The sequence below is a fragment of the Centrocercus urophasianus genome, unplaced genomic scaffold (genome assembly GCF_019232065.1).
Source record: "Centrocercus urophasianus isolate 14NV4802_14NV808 unplaced genomic scaffold, USGS_Curo_1.0 seq_13, whole genome shotgun sequence".
In the NCBI taxonomy this organism is placed as follows: Eukaryota; Metazoa; Chordata; class Aves; order Galliformes; family Phasianidae; genus Centrocercus; species Centrocercus urophasianus.
The window spans coordinates 44,893,872-44,907,580 of NW_024884475.1; the positions used below are offsets into that span (position 1 = coordinate 44,893,872).

Here is a 13,709-nt window from a genome sequence, read left to right on the forward strand (position 1 = left end):
GCCAGGAAATCAGCCATTCAGCTAACAGCCAGTGCAGTAAAGAAGCGGACGCAGAAGACGGAGAAGCAGAAGGGAGCCGTCAAAATCAAAGACATGCACTTGCTCTCTTCTCCTCATGCACTACAACAAATAGCAAGGGAGTGTGGGTGAGGAGTGAGGAACCAGAGAGATGCTCTCACTTTTAGCTTTGCCCACGTCTCAAGGAAGGAAACTGCTTAGTCAGTGGCAAAGGAGGAGCCAAAAATGACATAGCACAATTATATCTCTACATTTAGGTTATGAGAAGCAACCTTCTCAATTGCGAGTTGTTTTGGAATGGAAAAGGATGACATTTTGTCACTGAATCTACAGAAGTAGACTGAAAAAGGAAGGCAGGCACAGGCTGCTCAGAATAATCCTGTACTAGGCAGGTCGTTGCCATTGTCAGTATCTCGTTTTCTTCCTTTGGAGATAATGTTTGATTCTGGTGATGGGACTACAGCAAGCAGCCAGCAAGGGAAAGAGAAGAGGGGGAAAAAAAGAAAAAAGAAAAAAAGAAAGAAAAACAAACTTCTTTAGCTACAAAATAAACCTTAACTTTCTAAAAACTTCCTTCTCTTCTCTGGTGAGTTGATGAGTGAGAGTAAAGTTTTATTATTGGAACTACCCTTGGAACTACCAGAAGTACTGCTAATCTGTTGTGTTACCCTTTCAAAGAAGGTGCTGCTGAGACTTGCCAAGATTACTCTTCTTCCTATTCTCGCTAGTTCAAATCAGGAGTAATAACAGTTACATCAGACATCACATGGGTGGATAGTGATAGGACAAGGGGGAATGGTTTTAAACTGAGACAGGGGAAGTTTATGTAAGATATCAGGAGGTAGTTTTCCACCCAGAGGGTGGTGTCACACTGGCGCAGGTTGCCCAAGGAGATTGTGGATGCCCCTTCCCTAGAGGCATTCAAGGCCAGGCTGGATGTGGCTCTGGGCAGCCTGGTCTGGTGGTTGCCAAGCCTGCATATAGCAGGGGGTTGAAACTAAATGATCACTGTGGTCCTTTTCAACCCAAGCCATTCTATGATTCTATGATCACACCTGCTGCCTATTTAGTCTGGTAAGACCCTGAATAGACAGCATTAACATCTCCAATAGTAACCTCTCTTCAACTTCACAGTAAAATACAGACAGAAAATCATCTCCTTTAGTACGTAACAGAATTGTCCCTAACACCTAAAGTTATATTGTTATAAGTTATATAGTTATAACCTGCTTGAGTCAATGGGCACTTAAGATCTGTGTGGATTTCCTACCTGTTCCAAGCACCATGTTCCTTTTTTCTCTTGGTGTTTACAACAAAATCATTTGACAGACACCGATGACAAGAACTACCTACATGACTGAAGTGTGGTTTTGAGTTTTGTGAAAGATGCTCAATTGCATTATTTTTCTCTGTCATTCCTCTGTTGGTGAGATCAGAAGCTGAATTGATTCACACCTATACAAAACAGAGGTTTAACAAATCGGAGCCAATAGTGTCAGCTGATGGAGCTTGGCTGAGTCCTTAGGACCTACCTGGCCTGAGTATTGCCTCATAGGAAGAACTTCGTTTCAAAAATAGAACAATCCTTGCAGTGTCACTGAACACCTGTGAGCTATTCTCAACATTCCGCAGGCCACAGATGCCCTCAAGCAATGGGACAGATTGCTCCTAAACCCCTTATGACCACTGATGTGGGGGGAAAGAAGAAACTAGGCATTCTCATTTCATGCTCCCACCTTGCAAGGGGCAGAGGAAAGGCAAAAGTACAACAACACTCAACCTAGCCACCTCGCCCATTCCCAGGCCTTCATCTATATACTCTGCAGCTGGTGTAAATTGCATCAGACCTGTGTCAGTTTCCTTCTGCAAGCCCTGTGAAGTACTGTACCTTGCAGCTGAGCTGTGTCCTCAGCCGAAGACATCTTCTCTGGAAAGGGAGGAGGGAAAGGAAAAAAGAAAAAAAAGAAAAGAAAAAAAAAAAAAAAAGGAAAGCTTCAGGTCAAACGATTGATTACAGTTTTGAATTACAGGGGGCTATTGATTTTTCATTAAACACCATGTACTGCTGTAAAGCGGAAAAAAAGTAATTCATTGATCAGAGCTGTGGGCCATGTTCACTTATTGGCTTCCTGCCACATCCCATTATTCCCAGTTCTAAATGTATATTGAAGTCAGTTCATCCTAATCATTGCCTCCTGTCACCAGAAATGTCTCTCAGTAACTATTAGTTTAATCACCCCTTTCTTACAATGGTAATGAGTGATAATATCCAGCATTATGGCAGATTCATGAATATTATTCATTGTGTTACAGCATTGCATTTCACAATCCTACAGTTAAGGGTCTGTCAGCACTTCCATTACAAAGCCCCCAGGCCTGGGACTTTATCAATCACTCCTAAAAATTTGCTCCTGGCAGGAATAAGGAGCTGAGGGTGTCTCAGTTTTGGAGAGAATGTTGTTGGAACTGCTCTCTACAAAATCTTTCTGGCCACAGTTTAGCTGCATTAAATGAGTGCTGGAAGGGGGAGAAAAAAAGAGGGAGAAGCAAGATGAGCTTTGCCAGCTCAAGCTGCTTTTTTTCAATTGATTAAAATGCCATCATTTCACAAACAGAATGATCTTGCTGTTACATTGGACAGAGACTCAGGAGCTAGACATTCTCTTCCCAGAGCTGACACATGTGAACAATACTACCATAGTGCTGTGCTGATCGTGACACTTCAAATCCCAGAACGTCTTCTTTGAAACCTTTTGACTTTTGCAGTATGTTTTCCTGTATGCTGGCTGTTTGCTTCTGTGTTTGACATTCTCCATTTTGAGAAAGATATATTCTATAGAGCCAAATGTTGAAATGCTCAGATTTTACATAGTGTCTGCTTGAGTAAAATCTTGTTCCAGGGATGATGGAGGTGAAGTTTTAGTAATGAGTTTGCATTTGATTCTAGCATTCAGCCTGGAGATCTGGAAGAAGCTGGTCACATTTTGCATTCACACTTACACCTATTGGAAAAACTTTTGATTTCCAGTAACCAGTCATGAAGATGTCACTGGAATTATATGCCCTAAAGCTGAGAGAGGACCTGACTATTCATTTCAAAACTCTGAGGTGATTGAGGTTTACTGAGGTGACAAGTTGTTTTTGCACTACTCTCAATCAAGGAAAGGAAAGGCAGATAACACAGGATCCAAAACCTGTGTTAATACAAGAGAAAGCAAACAGCTACTGACTCCCAATTGCTTACACCAGCAGAGAGCCTGGTCTGAAATATAATATCTACCTCCTACACTTAAAAAGTTGCAAATTGAAACAACTCAAAGAGAAATGAAACAACAGGAACATCAAATGATTCACACTCTTAACTTACTTGGGGACTTCTCACAACTGCCAATTTCGTCTGACATGTATGTAGTTTAGCATGGCACTGGCTATTTGAAATCACTCTTATGGAAAGCAAGAATGAACTTTTCACATTCTTTGGGGAGTCCCAGATACATACACAAATCACATACACAGAGTAATAAATATGGTTAGTCCACATAAACTTTCAGAAAAGTACCAATTGCTATAGGAGAAAACATAGAAACAAAGCAGACGAGCACCAAACTTAAGCTTAGCCCTAACACTAGTTACCTGGAATTAATATACGATAGATTCTCTTCAGCATCCACAAACTGATGGTGGTACTGATAAGGACTTCTATCTGCCACAATGTGGGTATGTCCTAAACCACTGTTCCATCACCACTTCACTACCAGTATTCACCATTTGTATGAAAAGAATTCACTCCAATTAGTATTCAGTGTTACATCTACTGCAGGTAAGAGCTGCTTGAAGACAAAGGGAAGAGCAGGGCAGAGTGCCAAGAGTAGGAGAGAGCCAACTTGCCCACTCAAAGAGCTGGGACCACTCTCAAAGAAAACATTTCTGTGGAACACCTGGGGGAGTTCTCCTTTTCAGCAGGGGTCATTGCACCCTTCAAGCATGCTGGAAGGGGAGCTCAAGATACAGGCAGAATGAGGCACTTCATTTACTCATCCATGCTTTCTTGCAAGTGTCTTTTGCAATGTGTTCCAATACATTGCCTCTCCCTGAAGCCAACCTCCTGCCGAACCTCTTCACAGTTTGCTGCAAAGGAGAAGATGAAGCCTGCTAATTCCTGCTTTTGAGTCCAGAGCTTGTACTTGGGAGGTCAAGTGGGGCTGCAAGTGGCCATCTGGACAGAAAAGGAACAGCAAATTCCTGCTACAAACTTGCTTTTGTGCACTGGTTCTCTGTAGCTTCAGCAATAGAAAGGAGGATCCTATACACAGTGCAGTACAGGTGGTGGTGGATTCAGGCCTCTGGAAATGAATTCTATTGAGGCAAAGGGCTAATGGTGGGTTATGATGTGTGGGAGTTAGTGGAAGGCTGCAGGGCTGGCAGCAATCAAGCTGAAGGCATCAGGTGAAGCCCAGGGGGACACTCAGCACTTAGAGGATGCTGTCAGAATAAATAAAGCTTTTCCTTACCAGACACAGGCACAAAAGAGCAGCTTATCCATGTCAGGTAGTTATATGGCTCCTATTATCCGGTAAGCACTTTGCAATCTTCACTGTGTTTATCCTCACAGAAACCACAATTGCAGCAGAAGAAGTCACTGGAGAACAACTCCAGCATTTGTCTGGTTGCATTTTGAGTGAAAATTGTACTGGTGAAGCCAAAGAGAGCAAGACCTAGGTTGTCAAAGACACTCTATCCTTTATATCCCACAGGAAATTACCAAGAAGTCATTGAGCAAACACCTCTGAGGATCTTACTTATGTTACTAATCCAAATTCACAGAGTCTGCTGCAGAGCAGAGTACTTACTTGCCATGCCCTGAAGGAAATACTCAATTCACTTCTACTGGAAGAAGCACATCTTCTGCAGGCAAGAACACTTGCTTCAGCACAATTTTATTCTCTATCTTTCAGAAGCAGAGATGTTCTCCTGGCATCCCAAATTTGCATGGCATTCACTTAACCTTACAAAAAGTTAGGGAGAGATCAAAGCTGTTGTTTTGGCTACCTGCACATTTCTTTCCTCCCAGAAAATGTTGTGCCTGCAACATCCAGGTCATTTAGAATGAACTGGTTGATGCTATTAAATTTACACCCTAGGAATGAAGCCCTTACTGGCAAGACCTGTTTTGTGTCTAATGTCTATGCCTTGTACCAAATAAACAGTGCTCATTTCACATCATTTTCAAAGGACAGAAATCCTCTGCAGAGTTGCAGCATACAACCCTTCTCCCATGTCAGTATGTACTACAGATATCTTGGGATAATAAAGCCTTCATTTCATGCTTCAACACACCTGATCTAAAGATGGGATACAGCAGTGTATTCAATGCTAGCTGAGATTCAGCTACAGCTCCCATCTAACTTATGAATATGAATGCATCCATGTTTTATTTGCATTTTTACCTTTCAGAAATATCTCCCATGGGAAACAGGAAACAAAAGTCATTCAGACTTTGTATCTCCACTTCTCCAGTAACTCTTTTGTATGTTAATACACTGTACTGAAATTCCAAAGAGTGCTGCTACTCTCAGATAGCAAAGATCCTGGGAGCAGTTTGGGAACAAGTGGCAGTTGGCAGAGAGAGAACTCCAACATCAACAGCAATTTACACCAAATCTTCAGAGCTGACCTCTTCCACTTCATGCTAGCTATTTCTTGCACTGTACCTCATAATCAGTCCACGTGATCAGTCTCAGGGTCTGGGAGGATGCAGAACACCATGAAATATGTGTGTGCTTGTCAGAAGCATAGCCTAAACACTTACAGTGCTGTAAATAAGAAGTCAACAGCTGCTGTACTTTACAGTTCAAGGTAAGAAAGAATAGCTGATGTAAATTGTACCAGCGTGCTATCAACATAAAACAACAGGGCACAACAGATTACTGTAGGGCCCAAGCACTCCACATCTGTCTTGACACCAGCGTAAGTTTGACACTCATCAGTTCCCACAATAAAATACAGCTTGCAAAGGGAATTGTTTCAGCCCTGCATCAGAGACTGCATGTGTACAACATGGCAAGAGGAAAATAGTCTCTGTTCAGGAAGCACTAGGGGATTCAAGCAGCAAAGGATGAGGCAAGCATGCTGACACGCTCCACAGCAATGTGCCTATCAAGTCCAGTTCCAGTCTAGTTGGATGCTTATGCTGGCATATAACGTCAAGCACTGAGTTGAAGAGAGCTGCTTGCAATCTTTAAGTTATGTACATAATTACACTGCATGTATATACCAAGGCATACTAAAACAAGACTAGCAGACACTATCTCCACCATTCCCATTTGAAGCAGACTAAATGATACTGTTTGCCTGAGCCAGCTTTGGGCCCAGTTTTTACTGTATCTATTTACCACCTCTACTGAATCACAAACATCAGCTCCCCAGTCCCAGTGGAAAGGCTGCTTACTTGGTGCTGAATATCATAGAATGGCTTGAGCTGAGAAAGACCTTGAGGATCATCAAGTTCCAACTCCTCTGTCACAGGTAGGATTACCAATCACTAGATCAAGTTCTAGATGAGATTGCCCAGGGCCCCATCCACCCTGGTCCTACTGAGTACCAGTAGGTACGAGTAGATTACGAGTTATTTTAAAGCCAGCACAGCTCAAAGAGGGTCTGATAGTGAAAACTCGCATGAAAACCTGTCTGTGGAAAAGGAGCAATAAGCCATAGTCAATATCTATTCTCCAGGTCCAAGCCTTTCCTGCCCTTGGCATTCCTTGGAGAGGAGGATAAAAATAAGTCAGTTCCTAACAAAAGTGCTAACGTTCTCTCAATACTTCAGCCTGACATAAACCCCTTCTTATGAAAGCTACTTCTGAAAAACCCCAAAAGTTCCCACTTCCATCCTGCTGTGATAAAATCCTTCAGCTCAGGTGTAACTCAAGATACCTATATGATTCACTTGAGGTCTTAGGTTGTACTTAGACACTGCGAAAAGGATGTCTCTAAGAAACCAGAGCAGGAGACACACATATACACAACCCCCTTCCAACACACATTTGAATAGAGCACTTGCCTGTATGTGGGAGACAGGAAGAACTTCCAGCTGCCTGCATTCAGCTGAACCTAAAAAGTCAGCATGCTCCCATCAGGCTAATTCTTTAGGGCTGAGCATGATGTGAATCTCAGCTGATATCAAGAATTCAGGACACATGTTGGCAGAGCACGTTGTTACAGGCCAGCCCTTAAGCACGTTAGCCACTGCATAAAAGCCTGGCACACATCTAAGCAGCTGGATCCCAAGTGCAGGAAAACATGATGGGATTATGGTCTTCTCCATATTCACTCTGTGATCACACCATCTATTTTAGATACCACTAGGAAGGAAATTGGTTTCTGCATACAAACCCTGTTGCCTTACTCACACAAGTTTTCAGAAACAAAGTACTACTCAATGAATGGAGTAGAAGTAGAGCAAAACAAGCATTTGTGATTGTTAATGTTACTGTCAACCATTATGAAACACAAGAAAATAACAAGTGAGAGTTTAGTCAGTTTGGATAATTCTGTAGGAAATACTACCAGTAGAAACTAATACATATGCAAGCAATAGTGAGCTGCCTGGGAAACAGTATTTTGCCTTCAGTGTGAAATAAAATGTAACACTTAAATTGCCTTTGGCCTAGCACGAGTGTATTATTTTACATATGCATACTCCTGAAAGCCTGTTCTTGAATATCTACTCAGGTTTTATCCTCTGCTCTTCAAACCTGTAGCACAGGAGGTTGATACTGGGGGTCTGAATTCAGAGCCATCCTTTTTGTCTGTTGGAAACAGTCCATATTTTTCCCTAAGTCACTGGGAGCAGTTTGTCCATGTAGAAGCATCTCCCTGCCCCAAGCATGCCAGCCATCTCTTAGGATTTCTGAGCAACATGCAGATTTTCTCTGTTTAACCATCCTGCATAGTGCTGCTGTCTGCGTATTATACCAGACCTGGTCACTCATCCACTGCAGGTATAATCTTGCTTTGTCTGTCCTTCCACAGCCCTCTCCTCCTCTTGTAGGAGGGCCGTACTGCTCCCCATTGTGTGACCATGTTGCATATGCTTGTCAAACACAAATGCCCCAGAGAAGGGGAGAAGGGCCCACAATGGCATTGCAATGCCAAAAACACAATGTCCCCAGATGAGGGTGGTCAGCAGTGCAAGTGGCTATCAGAAAATCAGAGCAAAATTCAAGAGTCTGAGCACTTCCAATTATGATTGAAATCTGCCATTTAGTTCATCATGTTTATTTAGGCATTAAAAGCAATTTTCCAAACACATGTCTGTCACATTTAGACACAATGGGCTAGCTTGTAATTAGAAAGTATATGACCTCACTGGCTTTAATTGGGAGAAGCCCACATCCAATCCATTTACCAGATGATAGAAGGCAACTGGCATTGGAAGGGAAGTTTGGCGTCAGCTGTAGGACACATACAATACCTGCTATAATTGCTCCCAATTCATCATCACCCCTTCTACCATCAGGACTTTCTCAATAGGTTGTTCATGAATTTGTTTGTGTACCAATGCAGGAGAACAAGAGACAAATACTACATCATGGAGAATGATGTTTATCAGAAGCCAGGAGAGAAAAATAAATAAATACCAGAAATGGCAAATTCTACTTTGGCAAGGGAGCAGGGCAGGCATGGGGCCAAAGCCAGTTCCAGCCTAATGGCTATAAGTCTGCTAACTTTACATCTGCCTATGCTAGGTGAGAATGCAGTCCACACTAGACACTGGGGCAAACTGTAGCTTAAGTACACAAGAAAGAAGACATTTAGGGCTGAAGCATCCTAGCAGGAAGCTAGAAGTCCATTTGTGGTAGGAACATGCAATAAAGAAACTCCAAATTCATCTATCTGTATGTTATTGCACAGGAAGTACAATTCTGTCCTGGTTAAGAGCTGACAGACATATCTCTCTGCCTCCTTTGTGTTTCCAGTGATTTCCATAATGCTATACAGATGCTCCTTATTACCGGAAGGTCTCCATAGCTATGACCCGCCCCGCACACCAATCCTCAGAGATAAATAAAGCTGTTGGCAGTAGTCTCAAATGCAAACCATCATCCTCCAAAGGGAACTGTGCTCAGGCTCAAAGGAGTCCTGACAAAGGATTTTTTTTCTAAATAGGGAGGAGAGAGGGGAAAAGCTGTTGCATATAAAAACTCTTGCACCACTCTGAGAAGTTCATCTATTAAATGCCACTGCAAATGGCATTATGTCTCCAGAGTGAGCAAGTCCTACATGAGACATCCAAGCAGTGCTGCAGCAGACAGACATGTTTCTACAGTCTCCTTCCCATGGGGAGGAGAACTGACTTATAAAAAATCAAAGAAAACCACATTACAGAAGAACACCTACTTCCTGAAAGCAATCCTTTCCTATCATTCTGTTTCTTTTGTGATATTTTTTCCCATTATCACAGTGCAGATTTTTTATTGTATTTATTTGTGTGCATGTGATTGTTATTGCACTTTAAAAAAAGTCATCAGAACACGCAGATCTGCTACATAAAGATGAGGATGAGTTCAAGAGGCAGGAGCAAAGAATATGTAAAAGAAATACTGAAGAGAAGCTCACATGCATTTCACCAGTGAGAATCTCCGCTCATGAAACATATCCTCGAAATGTTACAGGTTGACCTGTCAGCTCCATTTGTGCTTTGGACAACCCAAGGATTTCCTCATCTCTACGAACAGTTCAGTTAACGCACTTATTTCTCTTGGATAGACTGTTTCACCTTGAGTCATAAAGCAGCTCTCCTCTCTGCACCATATGCAGCCCTCCTCCAGCTAACAATATCATACCATTAGGAGATAAGAAGTTGAAAATCAAAGATTTCCATGCCTCAGGAAAATGTGTCAGTCTCTGCCCAGCACCACTGTACTGTAGGACAGCTTGGCACTGGGGATGTGGCAACCTCATACACTGGTCATCCTTGCTGCAGACTCTGGATACTGAGGATGTAAAAGCAGGAAGCAGGGTGTGCCTGTGTACAAGCTTTCTCTCTATATACTGTCTTCATCTCAAATACCCCATCTTGGCCAAAAATTCTTTTGGGTAAATCGTCATAGTTCCGCTGATCACACATGCGCTGGATTTACTTCACGGAAGGAAATCTCTGCAATGGCAGCCAGATGTCTTTAGGTCAGGTGCAGTGAGAAGTATTTAATGCACTTCCCCTGGAATTTCATTTGGTTGCTCTGCACACTTCTGGTAACCCTTCAGCAGATCAGCAAGACCCAGCATTTAGCAGAGGTTTTATGATGTAGAGCAGAATACTGACAAAGATACTTTTGTGTCTGTTCAGGTAGGCATAAAAAGTGCTGACATATGAACAGTTAGCACTGCTCCCTTAAAAACTTATCTGCTGCTGCACTGGAAGCTGCTGGTGGTGAAGTGAGCGCAGTGAAAAAGAGATTCAGAGGAAGCTGGGATGAAAATGCTTTGTCATTAGCTGGAGTACAGTGTGCCAGTGGATTAGCTGATAGAGAGAAATCTCAAGCTTCTAATGGAAGCATTCTGTACAAAAAATGACCATGCTCTGAGCAGCCTTGCACCTGTTTCTTGGTCTTCTGTGGCTGACATCTTTTACTGGGGCAAAAGAGCGAATGTAAGCAAAATGAGACAATTATCCAGGCATGAGGAAATCCAGGCAGAAAGAGATCCAGGCCAAAGACAGGTCTGCCACATAAGTAGTCTGACCTGTTCTTAGCACTGTTCATTGGCTCCAACACCAAAGTAGTCAAAAGCCAAAGCTTGTCTTGATGCAGCAAGGCCTCTTGCTTCCTTCTCTTTGCATTTCCCTCCTTCATTTGTCTTTTAAAATAACCTACTTATCCACACCATTTCCATTTCATTTCTGTCTGCTTCAGTTTTTTCCTGGGGCTGTAGTTCCCTGTGTCCGTCCTGTCATGTCCCAGCCACACTTGGGTTCTCCCTGAAGAGTCTGTCACCAAGCTGGACACTGCATCATGCTGATCTGTGCTCCGGGCGTAGCTGGAGGACAGCCTCCAGCCTCCAGCCACAGCTTTAGGGAGGTAGAGCTGGGCCAGTGGGGGTGAGATGGTGGTGGATGGGCCATGCTGTGCACAAGTGTGTGCCCACAGCCTGGGGGCTCAGCAGTGCCAGGAAGGGGTGTTTGTGGATGAGACATGGTGCTTAGCATTGCACACGGTGAAAAGTGGAAGAGTACATCATTTCTTTAAGCTCATCTTGCATTCAGCCAGCTGCATATAAATTTCCCTCTATCTCATCAAGCTCTCACTGTTTGGCCTCCTCTGACTGATATTGGCTCATCATACTTAATCTAGGGTGAAATTTCCTCGTCTGAGCTAAATTACTCGCAGCCATCAAGGGAAACGATATTTATTTTTCGTGGGGCTAATGACCTGTCCCCCGGACCCACCCACTGATGGTTATTTACTAGGGCCCAGATGCTTGGGCTCAAAATGAGTGCTAATGTCAGCGGGGGCCATTTCTCATTCAGGTCTCTGATTGAATTGGAGCGATCCCATTGACATTGACTCTGTGACTTTTAAGGCCATTACCCTCAGCAAGGGATGAACCTCTCATCATTGCTCCAACGCTGACAGCTGATTAGCGACAAATTACAAGGAGGAAGAACCTAAGACTTTGTTGGGTGAGGATGGGGGGGAAGGGGAGGAGAGACTGGGAGGAGGCAAAGGGAAAGCACACAGTCAGGGAAAGTAGAATAAGTAGCGGAGGAGCAGGAAGGGTGGGAGGGAAGAGCTCTGCTGAGACCCTGCTGCAGCAAGTTGGCACTGGCAATGCTCCACAAGCTTTCGCTGACTGCTCCAGGAAAGCAAAAAAGCTGTTGCTGTGGACTAAGTGCTTCAGGGGTCACACACATCTCTGCAACTGGTTCTCACTGTGACTCCTCTGCCTCTGTTTCTTCACCTGGAGGCTGGGCAGACAGCACTGACAACAAACCAGAAGGCACCTCCCTGCAGCTCACAACCACTGAGTGATGCATAAAGCTTCATCCAGCTGAGGTTAAAGCTGCCTGACCACTCTGCTGCACATTATCCTTGCATTTTCAGGGTTTTCAGTTAGTAGGCAATAAACAACCCACACGCATAACAAAACACACTGTCATCGTGGCATATTTGGTCGAGCACAACAGGACCAAGATTTCTCCTTTCACTGCTATTGCAGTACCTAAGGATAAAGTTTTGAACAACTCCGGGCTGCACTCACCATTTTGTTTCTAGACAAATGCAGTCACTTCTGCAGTGAACCACAGCAGCCAGCCAGTAGCATGCACCAGATTTCTGTATTCATTTCTGCAAGGGAGAGAAGAGTGGGTGTTATTTAAAAGCGACTGGAGGAAAAATCTATGCTTTAAAAATGTTGCCTAGTGTGGATATGGTTCTTCTTATCTGGATGATTTGTGAGGCAGACTTGCTACCCTAAGTAAAAGGGAATATTTTTAGTGACACAATTAATATAAATGGAGCAATGCTGAAAGGCATTACAAGGAGTCTTGTTGCTCTGCAGCCCTGCATAAGCAGGCTCGTAGACGTGTTACAGCTCACAAAACACCAGGCACACTTAAAAGAATGAGTGGCGTGAAACACAAACGGAGAAAATGCTGGCGAGGCTGATCTGCCATGGCCACAACTGCACTCTCAGAATTGCAAACTGGCTTTGGACACTTGGGCAAACAAATGCAGTGTGCCTAAGTACAGTCATGGCTTGCTGTGTGAGCAGCTGAGCTGTGATTTCTGTTACCTGAGATCTGAAAATCCAAATGGTGTTTCAATAGCAGCCATGGGTGTCTGAGTCTCACATCCCACATCAGCACCAAAGATATACTGAGGCATGGATGTGAATCTTCTTGCCAGCATAGCTCTGTGCCTTGTGGGGAGTTCCCATGCTATGGCTCAGGTTTTATAAGATCCTGGAAGCAAAATTACTACCTGAGAACCAACATCTAAGTAATCACTGAGGTTTTTTTTCCTCATATTGGGAATGTGTACATCAAAGGTTATTCCTTCCTCTAACCCAATTTCCGTGGCCCATTAATGTGCAGAGAACAAATGTAACCGCTTCACCACCAGTCAAAATTGTTATGATAGAAAGAAAGTATCACTAAAACCACCATTTCCCAATGTTGCACTCTTCCCATCTCCCAAGGCAGGGCAGCGTGTGCTTGGGACAATCTGCACAGAAATCAAAACTTTCTGTGAAAAGCAGACTAAGTTTGGTGAGGATTTTTGTTTGTTTGTTTGTTTGCTTGCTTGCTTCATCTTTCCTTTTCTTTTCTTTTTAAATGGAGGCAAAACAAGCTACCTGACCTTCAATAAAGTCACAAGGTTCACCTGTTTTGTGGAGAGGAATGTTGACATCCTCCAACTAAATCAACCTTTTTTCAAGAGTAGGAAAAAAACAGTATCTTTTCCCTGAGAGTTAAATTACCCAACAATGCAGTCTTGTCAAGGTTTTGTTCTCTTTCAGGACAGAAAAGAAATCTAAGTCACTGAAGAAGACCCAGTTGTTACTTGACAAAACAAAACCATCCATTCACAGATAGACCAAACTACCTATTAATTAATTATAGCACAACGTGTCATAACCAAGCTATACCTCAGAGCATACAGATACTGTAAAAGATCTTGCAGTGTACCATA

At 43.2% G+C, this 13,709-nt stretch overlaps 1 long non-coding RNA gene across 1 annotated transcript in view; it reads right to left on the reverse strand.

Annotated features, from left to right (window-relative positions):
- LOC122156893 overlaps positions 1–12,323 on the reverse strand; it is a 283,419-nt gene extending 271,096 nt beyond the window's left edge. Inside the window, exon 1 of the long non-coding RNA XR_006167691.1 lies at positions 12,277–12,323. This is a non-coding gene — a long non-coding RNA (uncharacterized LOC122156893). The remainder of the gene's footprint in view (positions 1–12,276) is intronic.
- Between the last annotated feature and the right edge of the window lie 1,386 nt (positions 12,324–13,709).